General features: G+C 41.1%; 2 pseudogenes; one reads left to right on the top strand and one right to left on the bottom strand.

The window, feature by feature from the left end:
* Positions 1–10,327: 10,327 nt before the first annotated feature.
* On the top strand, positions 10,328–21,348 carry LOC101420920 (guanine nucleotide-binding protein G(s) subunit alpha pseudogene; annotated as a pseudogene).
* A 419-nt stretch (positions 21,349–21,767) lies between these two features.
* LOC131277437 (ret finger protein-like 4A) lies at positions 21,768–23,404 on the bottom strand (annotated as a pseudogene).
* Positions 23,405–23,995: the final 591 nt, after the last annotated feature.

Below are 23,995 nucleotides of genomic sequence, written 5' to 3'. Positions count from 1 at the left end.
AATATTTGATATTTAAAATGCAGTTTAAATTCTAATTAATCTAATTTTCTTTTTGTGAATTATAAAATGTTCCCATTTTTTTCTGTTATTTGTACAATCCAAGTATAACAGTTACCAGCTATGAGAACAAATAAATTAACAAATATTTTTATTGTCTTGGTTTTATTGGTCTATCTTGGATTTGCTGGAGGAATGGAATGCTTGGATTCATTATAGGACAGATTCTCTTGGAAACTTTACCAACACTACTTGGAATTGAAGGAGAAATGAAAGGGCACAGTGGCTCAGAGTTTGGTAAATATTACTGTAATCTTGGTAAGTGTAGATATGGGATCCATCATTAATGTTATGAAAGGAAATATTTCCAATGCCCATATCCAAGAAAATCCCTACTTGGTATAACTGGAGATTCATCCAGAGGGCAGTCCAAGGTGTGGTACAGGCCCCAAAGTATCTTACCTTTCTCAAACTCAGTGTCCAGAAACTGCATTCTGAAAATAGCTGGATCTCTCTTTGCTAGTGAATAGTTTCTTTGCAGAGGCCCAGATCCCATTCATACTTTATTTCCACATACACTTCCCAGTAATGCTACCTGAAGTTAACTGAGAGGAACCAAGGACACAAATTGAGTAGCTGAATCTTTCTGCAGATTCTTTCAGCTTCTGTTTGATTGTCCCACATTGGACACTCCTCAGGTCATCAGAAATGATGAGAATTTCATTGGCTGTGTCAATGACCAAGATCATACCCATTGTGGAAGGAAAATTAGCAAATGGATAGATTATATCTCACTCATCCTTTCTATTGCAACAGTTCATGCATTTCATTCAATTCAGTGTCTTTAATTCTCTTTCCTGGAGAAATATCCCTCATTTCCCTGACTAGTTCAAATTATCCTAAATATATTTGTAGGAACATGGGCCTCTAATTCACACTGGGAATTCATTTATAATAAGTAATGTGGTTGTATGATTAAAGGGAGTTCTTCTATTTAATGTGTAAGATCCGCTAATTCACAGACAATGAATATAGCTTTCTCAAAAACTTAATTTATATTTTAGCTCATATCCTATCAAAATATAAACATCATATATGTATTTTTAATGAGAAAAGTTTATATGTACTACAAATAATATTGAAATATTCATCTTGGTTTTTTTCTTTGCAATTTCCTTCTCCATTTCATATGGTTGATTAGGTAGTTTCTTTCCAGGCTTTACTTTTCCTAATGTTATAACAAAATGGAGAGATAACACCGTGAGTCCTGAGTCTAGATGGGTTATCACATTGAAAGTCAAAATAAAAGAAGGGATTTCTTGGGCTTGAGTAGGGATCTCTTTATATCTTAACAGGAACTTCAACCCACACCATGAATGGTATATTGATCAGAGAGTGAGGATAATTGGAGAAGAACGGCCTTGTGGACTGACAACATCTCCAACCAGGCTTAAATATTAGAATCACAGTACAGAAAGGTTTGTCCTAAGGTAATCATATGAATAAAGCCAAGGAGAGCCTTGGAAATGAACCCTCTGGACCAAGGACACATTATGCCTCTAGACTCCCTTATGACTTGACTTCCTGACTTCCTGACACCCAAACATGCAATGTCAAGGATTAAAAATGTCTTGGGAAGCAGCTGTGGCTCTATCAGTTGGGCCCCAGTCTACCTTATGGAGGCCCTTGGCTCATGTCCTGGGGCCTCCTTATGAAGGCAGGATTGCCCACATGCTGCCAAGAGCTGCCCAGCCTGTGGGTGCTGCAGAGAGCTAACTCAGCAAAGTGATGCAACAACAAAAAAAGCAGGAGACAAGTGAAAACACAGATCAGCATGCAGTGAATGGACATAGAGAGCAGAAAACAAGCAAGCTGCAAGGGGGGGGGGGATAAATAATAAATAAATACAGACACACAGAAGAATGCACAGTGAATGGACAGAGAGCAGACAGCAAACAAGCCTCAAGGGGGGGAATAAAAATTTTTAAAAACTTTAAAAATATCTTGGCCAATTTCATCATCACAAATGCATGTTCACATGAAGCAATAGTAAACTTATTGTGAATATAAATTCATTTTTTCATTTTATATTCTGGAATAAGATATGTACCAAGACATCTCTTATTCATGCCCAACACAGCCTCCATAAATTATATGACACATTCTCATGGACACCAAGAATTAAAAGAAAAGAAGATAGGCACCTTGAAATATTAAAATGAGACTGCAGGAAATGGATTTGGCTCAACTGATAGAGCATCTACCTACCACATGGGAGGTGCAGGGTTCAAACCCCAGACCTCCTGACCCATGTGGTGAGCTGGCTCATGTGCAGTACTGATGCACGCAAGGAGTGCCATGCCACCCAGGGGGTCCCCCATGTAGGGGAGCCCCACACACAAGGAGTGTGCCCCTAAGGAGAGCCACCTCATGTGAAAAAAGTGCAGCCTGCCCAGGAGTGGTGCCGCACACACAGAGAGCTGCAGTGGTAGACCATAGATAGCTGGTTATAATTACATTGATCAGAGAGATTGCCATCAGCAATGGGTAGCGCTTAACCCAATCACTTGAATCCCTTAAAAGGGGAAGTGATTCCAGCATTGAGAGAGGTTTTCACAGCTCGTCTTTGGACAGCGAACATCTCCCAGAACTCATCAAGAATCTTCACTGGACTTTCATTGAAGCTCCTGGTTGCAGCCTGCCTGTGGAACCTGGACTTGTGCATCCCCACAGCTGCATGAGAGACTCTGATAAATCTCTACCAACAGATATCCCTTGTTGGTTCCATTTCCCTAGCGAATCCTGACTAATACAGTCAGTGGTAGAATCTCAACTCACCATTTTGTAGAGTCAGCCACAGAATGATTTCATTAAGGAAGATAAAATCTGTGTCATTTTTTGATCCAGGGTAGGCATAATCTGTCTGCTGGTAATAGAGCAGTGGGCTCATATATCCCTAAAGGCCTATACTGTTCCTGGCATTGAGTTGGCTATCCTCAGACCATATTTGCTGAAGTAATAATTTACTAAGCTCCCTGGACCATGCTCTCTATATCTGCCCTTCGTAGAAATCTGAGAAGTAAAAAACGAATAACTTAAGTTTGGATTCACACTGAGGTTTTCCTCTGGTGTCCAGCTGTTCCTCCTTTCAGCTCAGCTATGTAGTGAAATCTACAGCAGAGGGTGTTTCTTGGTGAGGGTCCTTCCTCACAAATTAACCACATCCTACCTTATTTCAATCAAATTTTCATTCACTTATGGCAGGAATTAGATTTTTACTTACTCCATAGGTTACAAAAACAAAAGTCTTATCCTAATATTGTTTTTTGTTTCTATTAAGATGAATTAAGTATATCCTCACAGTCATTTAAGATGGGTTTTGCTTATAAGATTTGGTATTAGGACAGAAACTTTTAAAACAAAATATTGGCATAATTATTAATTCTTATGAAATAATGGAGCTACTCTCAAATAGTTTTTGCCCAAACAAGTAAAACCTCCTCATATTTAGAACAAGAAAATGAGTTCAATGTACTCAAAAGTCTTTCCTAAAACCACATCACTAGAATAGTCACTTCTTCAAAAGAATTTTCTCTCCAGGATTCCAAAGATCATCTTTGAGAAGTTTGGTAAATAAGCTCCAAAATTGTTCCTGCCAATTTCAACCAGTCAAGATCTTAACTTTTATTAGTTACAGACAGTATCAAAATCAAAAGATATTTTTATAAAGTAACTGTTTCTACTACATTACAACTTATAAAAATGAGATTGATTTCATTTTAAATCAGTCATCCAAAACAATTCCTCCTGGTTTTACATGACTCATGGTTGATCAAGTGTCAAAGAATGAATAAAAATGATATCATATGATAAAAAATAAGAAATAGCAGAAGGTGCTAAAAAGGGTTGAGATAACACTCCAGTGATTAAATTACATTATCTTCCACTTAAGCATTTCCAGGGAGAACAGTTGCTTTTTGGTGCTGGAATTACTTATCACTTTAAATCTAAAGCAAAGGAAAATGTGTTTTGCCCTACATAATACCAGTACTCAAGTACTGTTGACTCATTAAGGCAAGCTGAAAAATGCACAATTATACTAAAAATTGTGACTAATATTTCTGAGAAATCCTTTCATATTGTTCTTCTCCGCTGAACGGGAGATACAATGTTGGTTCATCTTTGCATGGAGGTATATGAAGTTTTATTTCTAGTCTTACTATTTATTTATTTTTTAAATTTTTTTAAGATTTATTTTTATTTCTTTCTCTCCCCTCCCCCCCTCCCAGTTGTCTGTTCTCTGTGTCCATTCACTGTGTGTTCTTCTGTGTCCGCTTGTATTTTTGTCAGCAGTACAGGGAATCTGTGTCTCTTTTTGTTGGGTCATCTTGCTGCGTCAGCTCTCCATGTGTGCAGTGCCACTCCTGGGCAGGCTGAACTTTCTTTCCCACTGGACAGCTCTCCTTACAGGGTGCACTCCTTGCACATGGGGCTCCCTATGTGGGGGACACCCCTGCATGGCACAGCACTCCTTGCGTGCATCAGCACTGCACGTGGGCCAGCTTCACACGGGTCAAGGAGACCCTGAGTTCAATCTGTGGACCTCCCATATGGTGGGCAGACGCTATAACCATTGAGCCAAGTCCAATTCCCTAATCTTACTATTTAAATGTTTAATGTGATATATCCTATAATTACTTTAGGATGTTGGGACATTTAGGGCATGTTTATTCTCAAATTTATTGTTTCATTGACTCTTGCTCATGAAATAGTAATCCCTAATGTGTTTTGCATTTATTTGTTTTAAGCCCATCTTAAGCAGGGGTTTATATTTTTTATTCCACCATGTGGATTCAGTTACTGAAAACATCAACCCCAGTGTTTTGAATAAACATCTAATATTTTCCCAAGAATTTCCCAAAAAGATCCATCATCCTGGAATTGCATTAATGCTAATTTCTTGGATTAGGGAATTTTCCATTAAGAAGAAGAAAGGAACAAAATAAGTTTCCCAGCCCACTCAAGGGGCTGTCTTTGGATCTAAGTTGCTGACAATCCTTTTCCAGTTGTAACTTGGGACAGAAATGAACTTGTCTACCTTTCCCTGGGACAGTGATAGAGATTTCCTAGCCCTTTCTTATTGGCTGTTCAGTACTTTGAGTCTCTGGTACTGAAAGGACTCCATATTACAAATCTTACTTATCAAGGTCATATTCCCAACCTCCAGTCCTTGCACACATGTTGGAGAACCAAGACTCAAGTAACTGGAGCTGTTCTGCTCTAACCCCATTTCTCATTCAAGTTCATAACAGCAACTTTCTCCATTCCTGACTGAGTTCCATTGTCCCTCTGACTGAGTTTAGTCATAAGAAAACATGATGAAGGAACTGTTTTAAGTTTGAGAATGAAGAGATATGACAACTAAATGCGATATAACATTTCAGACTTTTGGGGATTTCCCTGAAGGACAGAGATGAAGGAAAATCCTCCTCACAGGAACAATTTTGAGAAGTTAATCTGATTGTTCATTTTGTTTGAAAGGAGAAACAGCTATATGTGTGACTGGATATCATTGACTGGATGGTCAGGACCATGGAAGGAACATGACTGGAAAATCATTGGCAAGAGGCTCTGTGGAAATTTACTGAATGACATTCATGGAATAAAAATATGGAATGTTCTAGGGAGGAGGATGGGAGTGTTGGACGCTTCTTCTCTGGTATGGCACTGTATTAGTCTCCTATTGCTGCTGTAACAAATTAGACAGACTGAATGCCCAAAAACAACAGAAATTAATTCTCTCAGTTGGGTGACCCAGAATTCTGAAAGCAATGTGTAGGCAGGGCCATACTCCCTCTGAAAGCTCTACAGAAAAATCCTTCCTTGCATCTTCCAGCTTCTGTTGGCTCCCACAATCCTTGTCATTCTTTGAATTACAGGTGAATCACTCCAATCACTTCCATCATCACATCATCTTCTTCCCTGTATATCTCTATTTTTCTCCTCTTCTTCTTAATATTTAATTATTGGATTTAGAATATTTTGCATATGAGGCTTATGAAGTGCAGGTTAATTATGGGAACTGCAAGACATAGCAGCCATAAAAGGGAATGAAGTACTGATATGCGTTATAGCATGGATGAACCTTGAAAACGTTATGCTATGTGAAAGTAGCCAGACAAAAAAACAGAACATACAATTTCTTTTTATCCCCCGCCTTGTGGCTTTTTTTTTGCATGCTGTCTGCTCTCTGTGCCCATTTGCTGTGCATTCTTCTGTCTCTGTATTTATTTTTATTTTATTTCCCCTCCCCCCCTTGAGGCTTGCTGGCTGTCTGCTTGCTGTGTCCATTCACTGCGCTTTTCTGTGTTTTTGCTTGTCTCCCTTTTTGTTGTGTCAACTTTCTCAGTTGGCACTCCATGGTGCTTGCAGACCAGGTGGCTCTCCATGGAATGAGGGCAAGCCTGAAATCACAAGGAGGCCCTGGCACATGAACCCAGTGCCTACCATATGGTAGATAAGAGCCCAACTGATTGAGCCACAGCCACTTCCTGAGAACATACACTTTTGATTCCATTCATATGAAATACCCAAAATTGCTAAATTCATAGAGATAGAAAACAAATTGGTGTTGGCTTAAGGAAAGGGAGAATGACTGCTTAATAAGTATGGGCTTTCTATGTGTAATGATGAAAAAGCTACAGAGCTAGAATGTGATAATGGTTGCACAACATCGTGAATGAACTTCATTCCTCCAAATTGTACACTTTTAAATGGTTTAACCAATGGCAAATTTTGCGTTCAATGAATTTTACCAAAACAAAATATATCTTTAGCTTTTATTCCAGAACTGTCTCTTTAATTAGTTACTTCTGTCAGGTTTTGCTTAACACTTTTTGAATGTTTGTTCTTGGCCATTTATACATTTATTATTTTTCCATCTCTCTGATGAATAATATTGCCTCTACAACATTCTTTTTTTAATTTTTAATTTTTTTAATTGATTTTGTAAAAATATTACATTAAAAAAATATATATGAGGACCCCTTCAACCCCACCACCCCCACCCCACCACTCCCCTCACAGCAACACTCATTCTCATCATCATGACACATCCATTGCCTTTGGTAAGTACATCTCTGGGCACCTCTGCACCTCATGGTCAATGGTCCACATCATGGCCCAGACTCTCCCCCATTCCATCCAGTGGGCCCTGTGAGGATTTACAATGTCCGGTGATTGCCCCTGAAGCACCATCCAGGGCAGCTCCAAGTCCCAAAGATGCCCCACATCTCGTCTCTTCCTGCCATTCCCCATACCCATTAGCCACCTGTCCACTTTTCCCACTCCAATGCCACCTTTTCTCTGTGGACATTGGATTGGTTGTGTCCATTGCACCTCTATGTCAAGAGGAGGCTCAGATTCCACATGGATACTGGATGCAATCCTCCCGCTTTCAGTTGTAGGCACTCTAGGCTCCATGGTGTGGTGGTTGTCCTTCTTCAACTCCATCTTAGCTGAGTGAGGTGAGTCCAATAAATCAGATTGTAGGTGCTGGAGTCTGTTGAGGCTCAGGGCCTGGCTATCACATTGTCAGTCCAGAGATTCAGATCCCCTAAATATATCTTAAACCCCAACACCAACTATCACTCCAGCACAGTAGCATGAAAGTCTTATGAAGAGAGATACCATCTGAGTCCAGATTCATCACGCATAAACACCAGCTCCAAAGAAGTGCCATCTGACATGGCAGTTAACCCCATCTGCCATGACCATAGCACCCATGGGCCTCTTTAGCCCTCAAAGGAACCAATACCTGGGGGTTGTATCTACTTTATCTGTCTCTTAGACTCTGCTCAGTTGTGCATAAGGGCAATCCTTCTGACAGCCTCCACACTCTTTTTTAGAGACTCATAGCCATATAAACTCATTTCTCCTTTCCATTTCCCCCTTACATTAGGTCAAACAGCATTTTAAAGTCATGTTATTTTATGTAGACATGGATATTCTGCTGATGCGCATTGAACCTTCCATTCAAGGTCATTCTCCAGTTGCATCATCAGTTGGTAGTTGATAGTGGTCCCTCGGTGCCAGGGAGGCTCATCCCCGGGTGTCATGTCCCACGCTGGGGGGAAGGCATTGCATTTACATGTTGAGTTTGGCTTCGAGACTGGCCACATTTGAGTAACATGAAGGCTGTCAGGAGGAAATTCCCAGGCACAATGCTGCTCTATGCCTTGTTCTTATTTCAGGCATATCAGCTCACAAGCATAGTCATTAGCATCAGGGGCTCACTGTTGGACCCTCATTCCTTCCCGGTCCTTGCCGCTGCACCTGGAAGACTGTCACTGCTCCCCTAGGGACCATGACAGAGCACCACCGGCCAGGAACCCAGTACCCCCCCAGCTGTAGTTTTTAATTGTTGCCACTATGAGTATATCTAAACATTACCAGGCACCCTGTCAGCCATATATCACCTGTCAATAGTACCCTATACCAGTATTCCTCCGTTGCCATTGTTGAACCACTCTGTGATCCAGAACATCCTGAAAATTGAAGCCCAATATAATGTCAGGATCCCTTACTAGCAAAATGGCATATAGTGATGGGTTTAAAGGTTAGATATAGAATACGTGTTGACTTGGAAAAAATTCTACATCCTATCTTCTTCTTTTTTTTTTCTCCCCTAATTATTGAACTTCTCTTAACAAGAGCCCTAGACCACAGCAATTCATATATATAATATATAGCACTCCCACACATTCACCACAAAACCTTTTCCCTTCCACACTATACTCTTATACCCTACTCACATCATATTTACTTAAAGTGATGTACAGAGTCTGAGACAATAGCTTTCAAACAAGGTGACATCTGTGCTTACATTGTGGTGCTTACTTTAGGATACACAGTTTTCTAATTTTTTAGTTATCCTATGTTTTACATTATCAGTCTGTCATCTCCAATATGTTATGGTGTAATATTACATGTTTTATATCCATCCTTGTGTACTCTTGCAAAACTCCTCTCTTACCCCCCATTTACCTTGGTTCCACACATTTAACATCCATTTTCCCATCCACCTTGGTGCCCACAGTGACAGCCAACCTCTGTTTCCCGAGGAGCCACATCCAGAGATAGTTGGAATAGTGTTCAGGGCCTAACTTGCTCAACTGCCCCAATGCCCTGGGAGCCACCCTTTCTCTCAAGAGATACAGTTCCCTCTATTTGATGGCATTAGTCCTCCCCAGGATGTGGATCCACCCCCACTCTCACTACTTGGGTCTCTACCCAATGGTGCCACCCACTCTGGCAAAATGAGCATTCAGACATTCCCCAGGAGCCCGTCCCGCATCGGACCATCCACTCCGAGCATTCTAAACAGGTAACCCTCTTAATTATATTTTGATACGATTTTCTCGGCATTTTACTCTCCACCAACACCTGACACTCTCCTATGTTCATATGCTACCCCTCCCTCCCCCCACTTTTGGGCAATATTACCCGTCCGCCCATCCGCAGCCACCCTCAAACCCGCAAAGCCCCACCCAAAGGCAACCCCTTGCCCCCATTTTATCTCCTCTTTGTGTTCATACTTACCACCAGCTCGTCATAAATTCCACCCCTGCAGACGTTGGCTCACATCCTTCCTCCACCCCCCGATTTCCTGTAAGCCTATCGTTCAGTCTCTTGCTCTCTGAGGCAGCTTGCTTATTTCATATCATTGAGGTCATGTAGTATTTGTCCTTCAATGCCTGGGTTGCTTCACTCAACATAAGGTTCTCAAGATTCATCCATGTTATCACGTGTGTTTGTAGTGTATTTGTTCTTACAGCCGAGTAGTATTCCATTGTGTGTATATACCACATTTTATTGATCCACTCATCTGTAGATGGGCATTTGGGTTGATTCCAACTTTTGGTGATAGTGAACAATGCTGCTATGAACATTGGTGTACATATATCGGTTTGTGTCCTTGTTTTCAGTTCTGCTGGGTATACACCCAGCAGTGGTATTGCTGGGTCATATGGCAAATCTATGGCTAGTTTTTTGAGAAACTGCCATACTGTCCTCCAGAATGGTTGGATCCTTCTGCATTCCCACCAACAGTGGATGAGTGTTCTCCTTTCTTCACATCCTCTCCAGCATTTGTATTCTTCTGTTTTTTTCATAGCTGCCAATCTTATGGGTGTAAGATGGTATCTCATTGTAGTTTTGATTTGCATTTCCCTGATAGCTAGAGATTTGGAGCATATTTTCATGTGTTTTTTAGCCATTTGTATTTCTTCTTTGGAGAAGTGTCTGTTTAAATCTTTTTCCCATTTTTTAAATGGGTTGTTTATCTTTTTATTTTCAAGATATAGGTGTTCTTCATATATGCAAGTTATAAGTTTCTTATCAGATATATGGTTGCCAAATATTTTCTCCCACTGTGTGGGATCCCTTTTTACTTTCTTGACAAACTCCTTTGAGGTGCAGAAGGCTTTAATTTTGAGGAAGTCTCATTTATCTATTAGTTCTTTTGCTACTCGTGCTTTTGGTATGATATTCATGAATCCATTTCCTATTACAGGGTCCTGTAGATGTTTCCCTACACTGCTTTCTAAGGTTTTTATGGTCTTGGCTCTTATATTTAGGTCTTTGATCCATCTTGAGTTGATCTGTGTATAAGGTGTGAGATGGTAATCCTCTTTCATTCTTCTACATATGGCTATCCAGTTCTCCAGACACCATTTGTTGAATAGGCCACTCTCTCCCAGTTGTGAGGGTTTGGTGGCTTTATCGAATATTATGTGGCTATATATGTGAGGTTCTATATCAGAGCTTTCAATTCAATTCCATTGGTCTGTGTGTCTCTCCTTATGCCAATACCATGCTGTTTTCACCACCGTAGCTTTGTAGTATGTTTTGAAGTCAGGTAGTGTGATTCCTCCAATTTCGTTTTTTTTTTTTCAGTATGTCTTTGGCTATTCGGGGTCTCTTTCCTTTCCAAATAAATTTCATAGTTAGTTTTTCTAGTTCCTTAAAGAAGACTGTGTTGATTTTTATTGGGATTGCATTGAATGTATAGATCAGTTTTGGTAGGATAGACATCTTAATAATATTCAGTCTTCCTATCCATGAACAAGGAATATTCTTCCATTTATTTAGGTCTTCTTTGATTTCCTTGAACAGTCTTGTATAGTTCTCGGTGTATAAGTTTTTTACCTCTTTAGTTAAATTTATGCCTAAGTATTTGATTTTTTTATTTACTATTGTGAATGGTATTTGTTTCTTGATTTCCTCCTGATCTTGCTCATTATTGGTGTACAGAAATGCTACTGATTTTTGCGCATTGATCTTATAACCTGAGACTTTACTAAACTCATTTATGAGTTCTAGAAGCTTTGTTGTAGATCTCTCAGGGCTTTCTATGTATAGGATCATGTCATCTGCAAATAATGAAATTTTGACTTCTTCCTTTCCAATTTGAATGCATTTTATATCTGGTTCTTGCCTCAGTGCTCGAGCAAGTACTTCTAAGACAATGTTAAATAGGAGTGGAGACAATGGGCATCCTTGTCTTGTTCCTGAGTTTTGAGGGAAGGATTCTAGGATTTCTCCATTGTAAACAATGTTGGCTTTAGGTTTTTCGTATATACTCTTTATCATGTTCAAAAAATTTCCTTGTATTCCAATCTTTTGGAGTGTTTTTATCAAGAAAGTGTGCTGTATTTTGTCAAATGCTTTTTCTGCATCTATAGATATAATCATGTGATTTTTTGCCTTCAATCTGTTTATATGGGGTATTACGTTGATTGATTTTCTTATGTTGAACCATCCTTGCATACCTGGGATAAATCCCACTTGGTCATGGTGTATAATTTGTTTAATGTGTTGCTGAATATGATTAGCAAGTATTTTGTTAAGTATTTTTGTGTCTAGGTTCATTAGAGAAATTGGTCTGTAATTTTCCTTTCTTGTGGTGTCTTTGTTTGGCTTTGGTACTAGGGTAATGTTGGCATCATAGAAGGAGTTCAGCAATGTTCTTTCTGTTTCAGTTTTTTGGAAGAGTTTCAGCAGGATTGGTGTTAGTTCTTTCTGGAATGTTTTGTAAATTCACCTGTGAAGCTATCTGGCCTGGGTTCTTCTTAGTTGGGAGATTTTTAATGACTGATTCTATCTCTTTGCTTGTGATTGGTTTGTTAAGATCATCAATTTCTTCTTTTGTCAATATGGGCTGCTTATGTGTTTCTAGGAATTTGTCCATTTCCTCTAAATTGTCATTTTTGTTGGAATATAGTTTTTCAAAGTATCCTCTTATGATAGTCTTTATTTCTGTGGGGTCAGTGGTGATATTGCCTTTCTCATTTCCTATTTTGTGTATTTGCATCTTCTCTCTTTTTTTCTTTGTTAGTCTCGCTAAAGGTTTGTCAATTTTGTTGATCTTCTCGAAAAACCCGCTCTTGGTCTTGTTTACCTTTTCAAGTGCTTTCTTATTTTCTATTTCATTTAGTTCTGCTCTTATCTTTGTTATTTCCTTCCTTCTTCTTCCTGTTGGGTTACTTTGTTGTTGTTTTTCTAATTCCTTCAAATGTGCATTTAGTTCTTCAATTTTCCCTCTTTCTTCTTTTTTGATATATGAATTTATGGCTATAAATTTTCCTCTCAGTACTGCTTTTGCTGCATCCCATCAATTTTGGTATGTTATGTTATCATTATCATTTGATTCAAAGTAGTCATTGATTTCTTTTGAGTTTCCTCTTTGACCCACTGTTTTTCTAAGAGTGTGCTGTTTAATTTCCAAATCGTGGTGTGAAACCTGGGCTTCTGTCCCTTGAAAATTTCCAGCTTGACTCCACTGTGGTCAGAGATATTGTTTTGTATGATTTCAATCTTTCTGAATTCATTTAGCCTTTCTTTGTGGCCTAGCATATGGTCTATCTTGGAGAATGATCCATGTGCACTTGAGAAGAAAGTATATGCTGCTGTGTTTGGGTGCAATGATATATATATGTCTATTAGATCCAGCTCCTCTAATATACTGTTCAAAAGTTTTGTTTCTTTAGTGATTCTCTTTTGAGATGTTCTGTCCAGAGTTGATAGTGGTGTATTAAGATCCCCCACTATAATTGTAGATGCATCTATTTTTCCACTTAGTTTTTCCAGTGTTTGCCTCACGTATTTAGAGGCGCCCTTGTTAGGAGCATAAATATTTATGATTGTTCGATCTTCTTGACAGATTTTCCCTTTCACTAAAATGTAGTATCCTTATTTTTCTCTCACAATTGTTTCACCTTTAAAATCTATTTTGTCTGATATTAATATAGGTACTCCTGCCTTTTTTTTGGTTATTGTTTGCTTGTGTGATTGTTTTCCAGCCATTCACTTTCAATCTCCATGCATCTCTGGGTCTAAGATGTGTCTCTTGTAGACAGCATACGGATGGGGTATATTTCCTTATCCAATGTCCCAGTCTGAATCTTTTGATAGGTGAGTTTAATCTGTTGACATTCAGTGTTATTACTTTCAAGGAATTATTTGTGTTAGCCATATTTTGATTGGATTTGTGTTTGTCATATTTTGTTTGTATTTGTTTCCCTTCTCTTTTTGTCTTTTTTTTGTTTTTGTTGCTCTTATTCTCTCCTCCAACTTTGTCTGTCCTGTTTTTTCCTTTCTTCCTGCGGAACTCCCTTTAGAATTTCTTGAAGGGGAGGTTTTTTGTTGGCATACTCTTTCAGTTTCTGTTTGTCTGCGAATATTTTGAACTCTCCATCATATTTGAATGCTAGTTTAGCTGGATAGAATATTCTTGGTTGGAAATTTTTTCCCTTAATACCTTGACTATATCATACCACTGCCTTCTTGCCTCCATGGTTTCAGATGAGAAATCAGCACTTAATCTAATGAGCTTCCCTTGTATGTGATGGTTTTCTTTTCTCTTGCTGCTTTTAGGATTTTCTCTTTGTCTTGAGCATTGGATAATTTGACAAGTATATGTCTTGGGGTGGGCCTGTTGGGGTTTATGACTAGTGGAGTGTGCTGTGCTTCTTGGATATGTACATCTGTCTCTTTCAGTAGATTTGGGAAGTTTTCAGCCATTATTTCCTGCAACACTCCTTCTGACCCCTTTCCCTTCTCTTCTCCTTCTGGAATGCCTATAATACGTATGTTTGAGTGTTTTGCATTGTCATTCAGGTCCCTGAGTCCTAGCTGGATTTTTTCTATCTTTTTATCGACCCCTTCTACTATCTGTTTGATTTCTGATGTACTGTCTTCCACATCACTAATTCTCTGCTCTGCCTCTTCTAGTCTGCTGATATCTGCTGCAAGTGTATTTTTGATTTCTTGAACTGTGGTGTTCATTCCCATCATATCTGTTATCTTTTTGCGTATGTCTGCAATTTCCCCTCCAAGTGATGTCTTCATGTTGTTAACCTCTTTCATTACTTCATCAAATTTGTCGTTGATAAATGTTCTGAGATCTTTCATTGCTTGTGCAAAGTTCTGCTCCCCTTCCTGATTTTTTGTTTGTTGATTGGATTCAGCCATGATTTCCTGATTACTGACTGGTTTGGTTTGTAGATTTTTGTTCCTTTCTGGTCATTATTTAATCTTGACGGATTTAATCAGTTCCTTAACTTCTTTGTCTACTCTTGAGATTAATTAGCTGTTGTTTTTGCATAAGTGTTATATCTTCTCTTTGTCACTTTGTTCTTCTTATTCTAATTTCTTGTTGTTGGTTAAGTTCACTTTAAAGGAAAGTATTAGTGCCGGGGAAAGGCAATTGTGTAAGCAAGGGAAAAGTGTAAAATAGTATTGGTGATATATGTTATCAAAGTAAGAATATGAGATCTGGGAGGATGGAGGTTAGATTCATGTAAATTGTGTAGAGTTATAGCAGTAGGTAGAGTACCTATTATGAGGTAGATGATTGAATATGGGAGGAATATGGTATGAGCTAAAAAGCTATTGTTTACGTGAGAGAGGAAAAAAGGAAATAAAGGTAATAGTTTCAAGAGTGGATAACAGACAGAAAACAAAACAAAGGTATTAGAAATTAAGACTTAGACACTTCGTGGATCAAAGAAAGGGAGGTGGGAGGTGGAATATAGGAGAGACAGTAGATGATGGTGGATATCAAGATGTAGGGGAAAGAGAATAGTGTAGGTAGCCTAAATCAATTCACACAGAAATGAGGCAGTGGAGGATGAGAAAACTCCAGCAAATGTGAGGTGTTTCCTGCCACACCTATTTATAATTGAGTTAAAATAAAATAAGTAGAAGATGAGGGACATGAGGGGGAGAGAAAACAGAAAAAGGGAAAAAATAAAAAAATAAAAATAAATAAAAATAAAAGGGGGGAAGAGAAGAAAGGAAGAAAGGAAAAGGGGGTGGGCAAAGGGTGGGGAACAGGTAGGGGAAAGAAAAAAAACAGATATACACAAACCACAATTAATACACCAACTACACAAGAATAACCACAAAAAAAACCTAAATAACTGAATAAAAAAAAGACTTTGGGGGATGCGCTGTGAGAAAAGAGTAGGGGATAATGCGGTGTTAGCAATCAGGACATTAAAAAAAGTAAAAAATAAGACAAAATGAAAATAAAAACAAAACAAAACAAAATGAAACAATAAAGAAAAAACACCATCGTTGAAGGCTAGGGCATTCAAGGACCTCAGATGGACCTCAGGGCGTGATGGATTCAGGGGTGGAAAGTCTGAGATATTAAAGACTCAAGAGGTGTGATTCTCTGGGGTGTGGGCCACCAGAGTTTAGGGGATTCAGACCAGGCAACCTCCAATCTGGTCAACAGGAAGCCTAGGAGCCCCGTAGTGTAACACAGCCCTCAGGGATCCCCACAGCTGGGCACCAGCCCAATGGGGGAAGTCAGATCCGGAAACTCTATATTATGTCTGAACCCTGCAATTCACTTACTTAGTAGGGCTCATTAATGTTGGTACATCGTCACTTCAGCTTTTGGACAGCTCCTGCCCTGTGCTTCCAGAACACTGCTACTTGAGGGCGCCTTTACACCGCAGCCACTTTACTGGCACAGCTCCGAAGCCTGGCCTGTGACGCCGAAAACAGATTCCAAAACCGGAATTCCCAAGCTTCACAAAATATTCCCTAATTGGCTTCCAGACATGTCCCCCTCCCTCGCCGCACCCTGAAATAACTTCCCAATTACGTCCCTTTATTGCCTACAGCCTAATTCGGTTGCAGATCGGCAGTCGGGCTTGTGGGGGCGGGGCTTCAGGTGGAAGCGCTATTATTTGTGTCCGCAATCAAAAATTTCCCCCGCTTCACAACAAAACACCATCTATCTTCCCAAATCGATCCGCAAAGGCGACCCGTCCCATCAACCCTCCAATAGCCCGCCCAGGACTCGTGAACTCCCCAGCACCGCAGAGCCACCAAAAAGCTGAGCCGCTATGCGGCACTGCGGTTCCCCCCACCCCCAAGAGGGAGGAACCCGTGTGTGGGTCTCACCTCCGGGCAATAGAACCCAAATTATATCTTATAGACTGATCCTCTCCATTACCTTTCCACCAAATCGATGTCCAGACACTTCCTGCCCTGCAAAAATCCCGAAAAAAACCCCGCCTCGGAGAACCTCCAGCCGCACCCAGCCGTTTCTTCCCAGGAGAGATCGCAAGGCAAGTTCACTCAGCGACATCTTGCTTCCGCCCCCCTACAACATTCTTATGTTGATAGTGTGTAAGGAATATGTGTGTGTGTGTATATATATATATATATAATTTACTTTTCGTCAGTAGATCTTTGTAATTAAATTATGTCATGTATATTTATAATAGCTGTATTATGTTTCTTTGTGATATATTCTTCTTACCTTATTTTGGGTTGTTTCTATAGTTTTAGAATTCTTTTTAAATTCCTCTCTAGGATTTATGAGGCCTGCCCATTTTTGTTCATTATTGATTGTTCTAGGGATTTAAAGGTTTGTGTCATGAGAAGGAGGGTGCCACATGGGAGAAGTAAGGAATGAAAGATTGCTCATATGAGATGCTACCAGGAGGATACTTGATACCAAACAGTTATATTTCTACATCACGTGAAGTATGTGGTTTATCTACATAGGGGAGCACAGGTGAGGGAAATTTAAGATAAACTTTGTCATAATGGAGAAAATTTGTCTTTTCAATTCTGGATATTATACTGGTATTTATATTTTTTCTATTGTTTAAACACACAATTTTGCTTTGACAAGAAGGTACTCTTTCCCTATCATTTTGAAAATTACACAATTTGGATATGTGCCAATGTTTAATTTATAACCTCCACAATATATTCAGTTGTTGTTACAAAAATTAAAAGAAAAATATTTGGAAATTGAGCTGAGAATTCAGGATGTTTTTATAGAAATGTAAATATAAACATAAAACAAGAGAATAACCATTCATACTATTTAGTATTCAAAATGCAATTTATTTTTTTCCTGACATACAAGTATTTATACATGTAGCAACTTCACCAATATTGTTAATGAATCTCTCTATTTAATTAGTTTTTAAATATACTTTTCAGTTTTTTATTTTTTGAAGAAACTTAGATTACATAAATGTTACAAAAAATATAGGGGATTCACATATGTCCCGCTCCTTAGCTCTCCCACATTTTCCCACATCAACATCATTCTTTACTACTGTGGTACATTTGCCACAATTGAACACATCTTGGAACATTGCCACTAAGTGATGATTATAGTTTACATTGTAATTTACCCTCTCTTCAGTTCATTTTTGCATGTTATTATAAAATATACAATGATCTGTATCTGTCAGTGCAATGTCATTCAAGATAAATTCCAAGTCCTGAAAATGCCCCCAAATTATGCCTATTTTTCCCTCTTCCTCCCCTTGGAACCTTCATCAGCCACTGCCTCCACATCTATGATAAAACTACTTCTATTGCTAAGATCAAATATCTGCAGTAGAACAACTGTAAGTCTACTCTAGTCCATTGTCCATTCCCCAATCCTGAGGATTCTGTGATGGTGATGCCCACTCCACCTCTAATTGAGAGGGGACTTAGAACCTATGGGGCAGATGGATGGGATCTTCATGCTTGCACCTGCAGATTCTCTCTGTTCCTTGAGATGGCCATTGTCAGACTTCATCTCCTTGTTAGTTGTCCTGGGTGAGTCCAGTGAACTGGAGAGTAGATGTTGCAAGTCTGTTGAGATTCAGGGCCCAATTGGCACATGAATAGCCCAGATTTAAGTCTCCTGGATATACAACTATCGACTCTAGTATTAATTATAGGTTCAACTAGAGGGACAGTATAGTCACGTGTAGGGAAACCACAACTTGCTCCAACTCTGTCACAGTGGGAAGCATAAATTCCAAAGTAGTGCCTACTGGCAGGGCACCAAACTCCTGAGCTGTCTGCCCTGCCTATAGTGTCTGGATGTCTCCAGAGCCCTCAGGAGCCCTTTTATTTGTGGTAATATTTACTTCAACAGTCAATGAGTATCTGCTGAGACATACATAAGCACAACCTCTGAAATGACCTCCAGAATCATTTTGAAGTTTCTTAGCCTTATGAACTCACTTGTCTTTCCTCTTCCCTCTTCTTGTCAAGGTCTTTTTCCAGTTGCATTGCCAATTGGTGACTGGTAATACTCCCTCTGTGCCAGGGAGGCTTATCCTTGGGAATCATGTTCCATGCTGGGGGAAAGGTAATGCTTTTAGATGCTGAGTTTTGGCTTAGAGACAAGCCACATTTGAGCTAAAAGGAGGCTCTCAGGAGGTAACTCTTAGGCACCCTATAATAATATGATAAGATTCAATTTCAAAAGTTTCATAAGTACAGTCATCACAGTCAAGGACACGTAAATGGTCCATCCTTCACTAATCACTCAGGGGATTCTTGCTGTCCCATTAGAGAATGTGGCAGAGCTCCCCAGGATGGGAATTTGATATTTCTTTAGTTATTGTTTGGATCTCCACCCACTGTGACAATGCCCCATGAACACTTGAAGGCATTCGTATTCCTTGTAGGTATGCCCCAGGTGAACTTCCTCCAGTGCAACCCCGTGTCTGACACCGCACATCCATGATCCTCCCCATCACAGTTGCAACCCTTCTGTGATACAAAACTTCTTCAAAATTGAAGCCAACATTATAGCCAAATACAACTAATATGAAAACGATATAATAATGATGGTTTTAAAAATAAATAAAATACAAAAAAAAAGTTTGAAATAAAAAATATAACTTAAAAATTTTCCTATTATGTCTTTCACCACTGTAAGATCTGTGGTCTTCGATGTGACATTTTCTTCCATGTATTCACCCAATGTCTTATTTTTTTTTTCATTTGTCTTCAAAGAAGCTTTAAGTTACAGAAAAGTCATGTACAGAATACGAGTGATTCCCATATACCCAATGTCCTCTCCCTTTTCCCCTTTCCCCTATGAATAACATTTTACATGCGGATGGTACATGTATTACAGTTGATGTACAAATATTGAAACATTGTTACTCACCATGGTCGATGATTTATGTTGTGGTTTATATTTTGGACTGTACGCTTTTATAGATTTGGTGATTTTGATGTGGTCTATGTAGAACAATTCCATTGCCCCAGAATGCCCCGTGTTCCATCTATCTTTTCCCTCCCTCTCCCCTTGTGACTCACGGTCACCACCAAGATTAGCTCAGTGAAGCGCCATGGTCATCGTTATTTACAAGGACATTGAGGGCTTGACCTACTGGCCTGTCCTTCCATTAGGCCCTACCTGTGCTCTCAAGAGACTCCCGCCCCTCTGGCTGCGATCATTGCATTCAAAGAGAATAACCATATGTTCAGAGAATAACCACCCACAACATTTAGTATATAAAGTGAAATTTATTTTCCAATTAAAACTTTGAGCCTCCCCCGCTCCCCCCGCCCGCCGCCGCACCTTTGGGTCGGGGCGGTGGCGGGGCCGCGGCGGAGGCAGTAGGAGCGGGGCGGCAGCTCCCGCGGCTTCTGCCCAAGTCCGCCTCGGACCCGCAGCGGCCGCCTTCAGCCTCTCGGCCTTGGCTCGCGGGGCGGGAAGCTGCGCGCGCTTCTCGGCTCCCACGGACTCCGCACACTCCCCGGCGCCCGCCCGCGGCCCGCAGTCAGCCCCTTGCGCTCCTTGCCAGCAGCCAAGCCCGCCCCGGCCAGCCCGGCCCGGCCCGGCCCGCCCGGCCCTGCCCCGGCCCCCGCGAGGCCTCGGAAACAGCAAGGCCGAGGACGAGCGCAACGAGGAGAAGGCGCAGCGCGCGGCCACGAGAAGATGGAGAAGCTGCTGCAGCAGGACGAGCAGGTCGACGGGCCCTGCCCGCCTGCAGCGGCTGGGTGCTGGAGAATGTGGTAGAAGCACTATCGTGAAGCAAATGAGGATCCTGCCTGTTAATGGGCTTAATGGAGAGGGCGCCGAAGAGGACCCGCAGGCTGCAAGCAGCCAACAGCGGTGGCGAGAAGGCTACGAAAGCGCAGGACATGGAGAACAACCTGAAAGAGGCCGCTGAGACCCTCGTGGCCGCCGTGACAACCTGGAGCCGCGCGTGGAGCTGGCCAAGCCCGAGAACCAGCGCGGCGGCGGGGACCGCACCCTGAGCATGGTGCACGCGCCTGCCTTGATTTCCCTCCCGAGCGCGCCAGGGCTCTGCGGGAGGAGGAGGGCGCGCCTGCCACCAGCGCGCCAGTGGGTGCCCGCTGACTGCCTGCACCCAGGACTGCGTGGACGAGACTAATGTCGTCAAGCAGGCCCACTCGTGCCCAGCGACCAGCGCCTGCCTCGCGGCCGCGTCCTGACTTATGGAGTCTTTGAGACCAAATTCCAGGTGGACAAAGTCGGCTTGGCCGTGGTCGATGTGGGCGGCCAGCGCGAGGACCAAGCGGGCCCGCCCCGCGCTGCGCGGCCATCACTTTGGCGTAGCCAGCGGCAGCTGCGACGTGGCCCTTCGGGAGGACAGCCCGGCAGCCGCGGCCGCGGCCCTGCACCTCTCCAAGGGCGTCTGGAACAGCGGGCGGCTGCGCACCGTCTCTGCGATTCTGTTCCTCAACCAGCGAGACCTGCTTGCTGAGAAAGGCCTTGCTGGAAAATCAAAGATCGAGGACTGCTGTCCAGCATTTGCTCGCTACGCTGCTCCTGAGGATGCTGCTTCCCAAGCCCGGAGAGGACCCACGCGTGACCCGGGCCAAGTGCTTCATCCGCGACGAATTCCTGAGAATCAGCACTGCCATGGAGACGGGCGCACCGCTGCTTCCCCGCTTCACCTGCGCCGTGGCCGCCGGAACATTCGCCGCGTGTTCAGCGACTGCGAGACGTCACCAGCCACGCGCCGTCGTCAGGACGAGCTGCTCTAAGGGCAGCCCCTACACTTAATTAAAGCCTTAAGCACAATTAATTAAAAGTGAGACGTAATTGTCCACGCAGTTAATCACCCACCATATGGCATGATTAACAAAGCAACTTTTCCTTTCCCGAGTGATTTTGCAAAACCCCCTTTTCCCTTCACCTAAAAGCAAAAGACAAAAAGGCCACAAAAGTTCCCTCTCACTTTCGGTAATAAATAAATAAATATTGTTTTGTGCACCATTAAAAAAGTCAGAATAAAAATTAAATGTGGGCAAGGAAAAAGAAAACTTCTTTGAGTTCATGAAACATAAGTTTTCCAAATTTCTTTTTTATTGCATTTATAATGTGTGTTCCATGTAGAAAAGGCCACAAGTATTAGCACAAACGAATGCTTAATAAATGTTTTCGTTGTCTTGGCTTGATTGGTCTATCTTGGGTTGTGCTGGAAGAATGGAATGTGTGGATTTACTATAGGACAAATACTCAGGGAGCCCTTATCACCATTGCTTAAAACTGAAGGAGAAAAGAAGGGGCACAGTGGCTCTGAAACTGGAATGTTGCTGAATGTAAAGGTATGGGATCCATCAGTGATGTCTCAAAAAGAAAGGTTTCCAATATTCATATCCAGGAAAATGCCCACTCGGTGTAACCAGGTGTTCACCCAGACTGCAGTGTGTGGCTTAGTGCTGGCTGAGAAAACATTTCCATCTCTCAAGCCCAGAGTCCAGAAGCCATAATCCGAAGACCAAAGAACAGTTCCCTTTCGGTTAACAGATTCCTTACAAACACCCAGATCCCATTCTGTGCTTGTTCCCATCTCCACCTCCCAGTAGTGGCGGCCCGACGTGAACCCGGAAGAGCCAAGAACGCACACTGCATAGCTGAACCTCTCAGCACGTTCTTCACGATTCTGTTTGTTATGTCCACACCGGACTCTCCTCAGGTCCTCAGAAATGATGAGGAGGTTATTGGCTGAGTCTACATCCAAGGTCATATCCACCGTGGAAGACAATAAGACAGTTAGTGAAAGGACAGACTATAAACCCTCCACATTCTACTGCAAGTGCCCAAATACAGGGTTGAATTCTGTTCCTTTAATTCCTTTTTCACTAAAGAAAATTTTTTTAGGAAATTCATCTAGCACTGTTGACGAGTTTAAAATATCCTGTTTTATGGCAGAATGGGTCTTTCATTCACAGTAAGGATTCTGTTTGTATTCAACTATGTGGTTATTTGATTATTCTTTTTAATGCATAAGATCCCTGAAGGCGGGTACCATCACAGTTGTTTGTTCTCAAATTATAGACAGCATTAAGGAAGAAAAAGTATTCTATTTATTGTAAAATAATGTTCAAATATTAAACTTTCTTTTCTCTTTGCTGTTAGATTCCCAGTTCACCTTGGTGGCTGGGGAGTTGCATGTACACTTTAAAATTGCTATGGTTTTATCAAAATTAAGAGTTAATGTTAGGAAGCCGGAGGCAATGGATTACTTCTGCCTCACTGTTATTCAACATTCAAAGTACTCATCAGCCAGCTGTGGCTACTGTTTTGGACAACACAGTTCTAGGGCATGAACAAAATATATTTTCTTTGAAATATCCAGTGTAGTTGAATCTAATCTACACTCAGAGGTGAGAACAACTGATGTTTGTGGCACATAGAAATTGTAGGTGTCAGAATTGAACTAATGCCCATATTTAATATTGAACCTTTTGAGTAGTTGTTTATTCCAGGGTCCATTGTGGGAAGTTATACAGATTCCTTACCTTGGAACTTTAGTATCTTTGGGTTCATCTGTAGAATAGTTTTCAGTTGAGGCTCCAGTTCTCAGACCTTGGAAACCAGCTCCTGCAACTGGCAAATGTGTCTGATGTCATTCTTCTGTGAGACCACAGGGCAGGAGGGGCACAATAAACCCTCCAGATGGGGCTCCTTCTGCAGTGAATTGGTGCAGTGCAGGCAGCAGACATATCCACATTTTAGGTACACTGGGTTTTCAAGGTAAGTCATGCAGATAGGACATCTGCTTGCCTTTTTAAATTGTTCAGCCATGCCCAATCTCCGGGTAAAATCTACACGAGAATGGAGTTTACAGAATCGAAGGACCCAGATGTTTTCTTGTTTACATTCATAGAGTTGTCATGTGCCTTCTATGTGCAATCATTAACACCACATAAGGCAAGTGAAATATACATACAAATATAAAACTCATGTCCTTGAACTTCTGATATTTGGAATCTAGTTGGAATGAAGAATATAATTCATTATCTGGCATTAAATTGAAGTCATGGAAGGATCTAGACCTGGGGTGTCTAATATGATAGACACAAAACTCATGTGGTTCATGAGCACCTGAAAATTCACTTGATCTAAATTGAGCTGTGCAGTGAATGCAAAATACAGACTGGAAGTTTAAGACGCACTAACAAAAAGAGAATGTAAACTCTCTAATAACTGTTTGTAATCAATTACATATTGAAATAATTGTAACTAGAATATTAAATGAATTGGGCATGTTTCTTTTTTACTTTATTAAGGTGGCTATTAGAAAATTTCTAATTACATATGTGGGTTACTCTATATTTCTATTGACTAGTGCTGTTCTAACCCAGAGATCAACCAACTACTCTACCAGCTGGTGTGTCCTGGATG

This window comes from Dasypus novemcinctus (genome assembly GCF_030445035.2).
Source record: "Dasypus novemcinctus isolate mDasNov1 chromosome 21 unlocalized genomic scaffold, mDasNov1.1.hap2 SUPER_21_unloc_1, whole genome shotgun sequence".
Taxonomy (NCBI): domain Eukaryota; kingdom Metazoa; phylum Chordata; class Mammalia; order Cingulata; family Dasypodidae; genus Dasypus; species Dasypus novemcinctus.
This window is presented reverse-complemented; position numbering and strand designations above follow the sequence as displayed.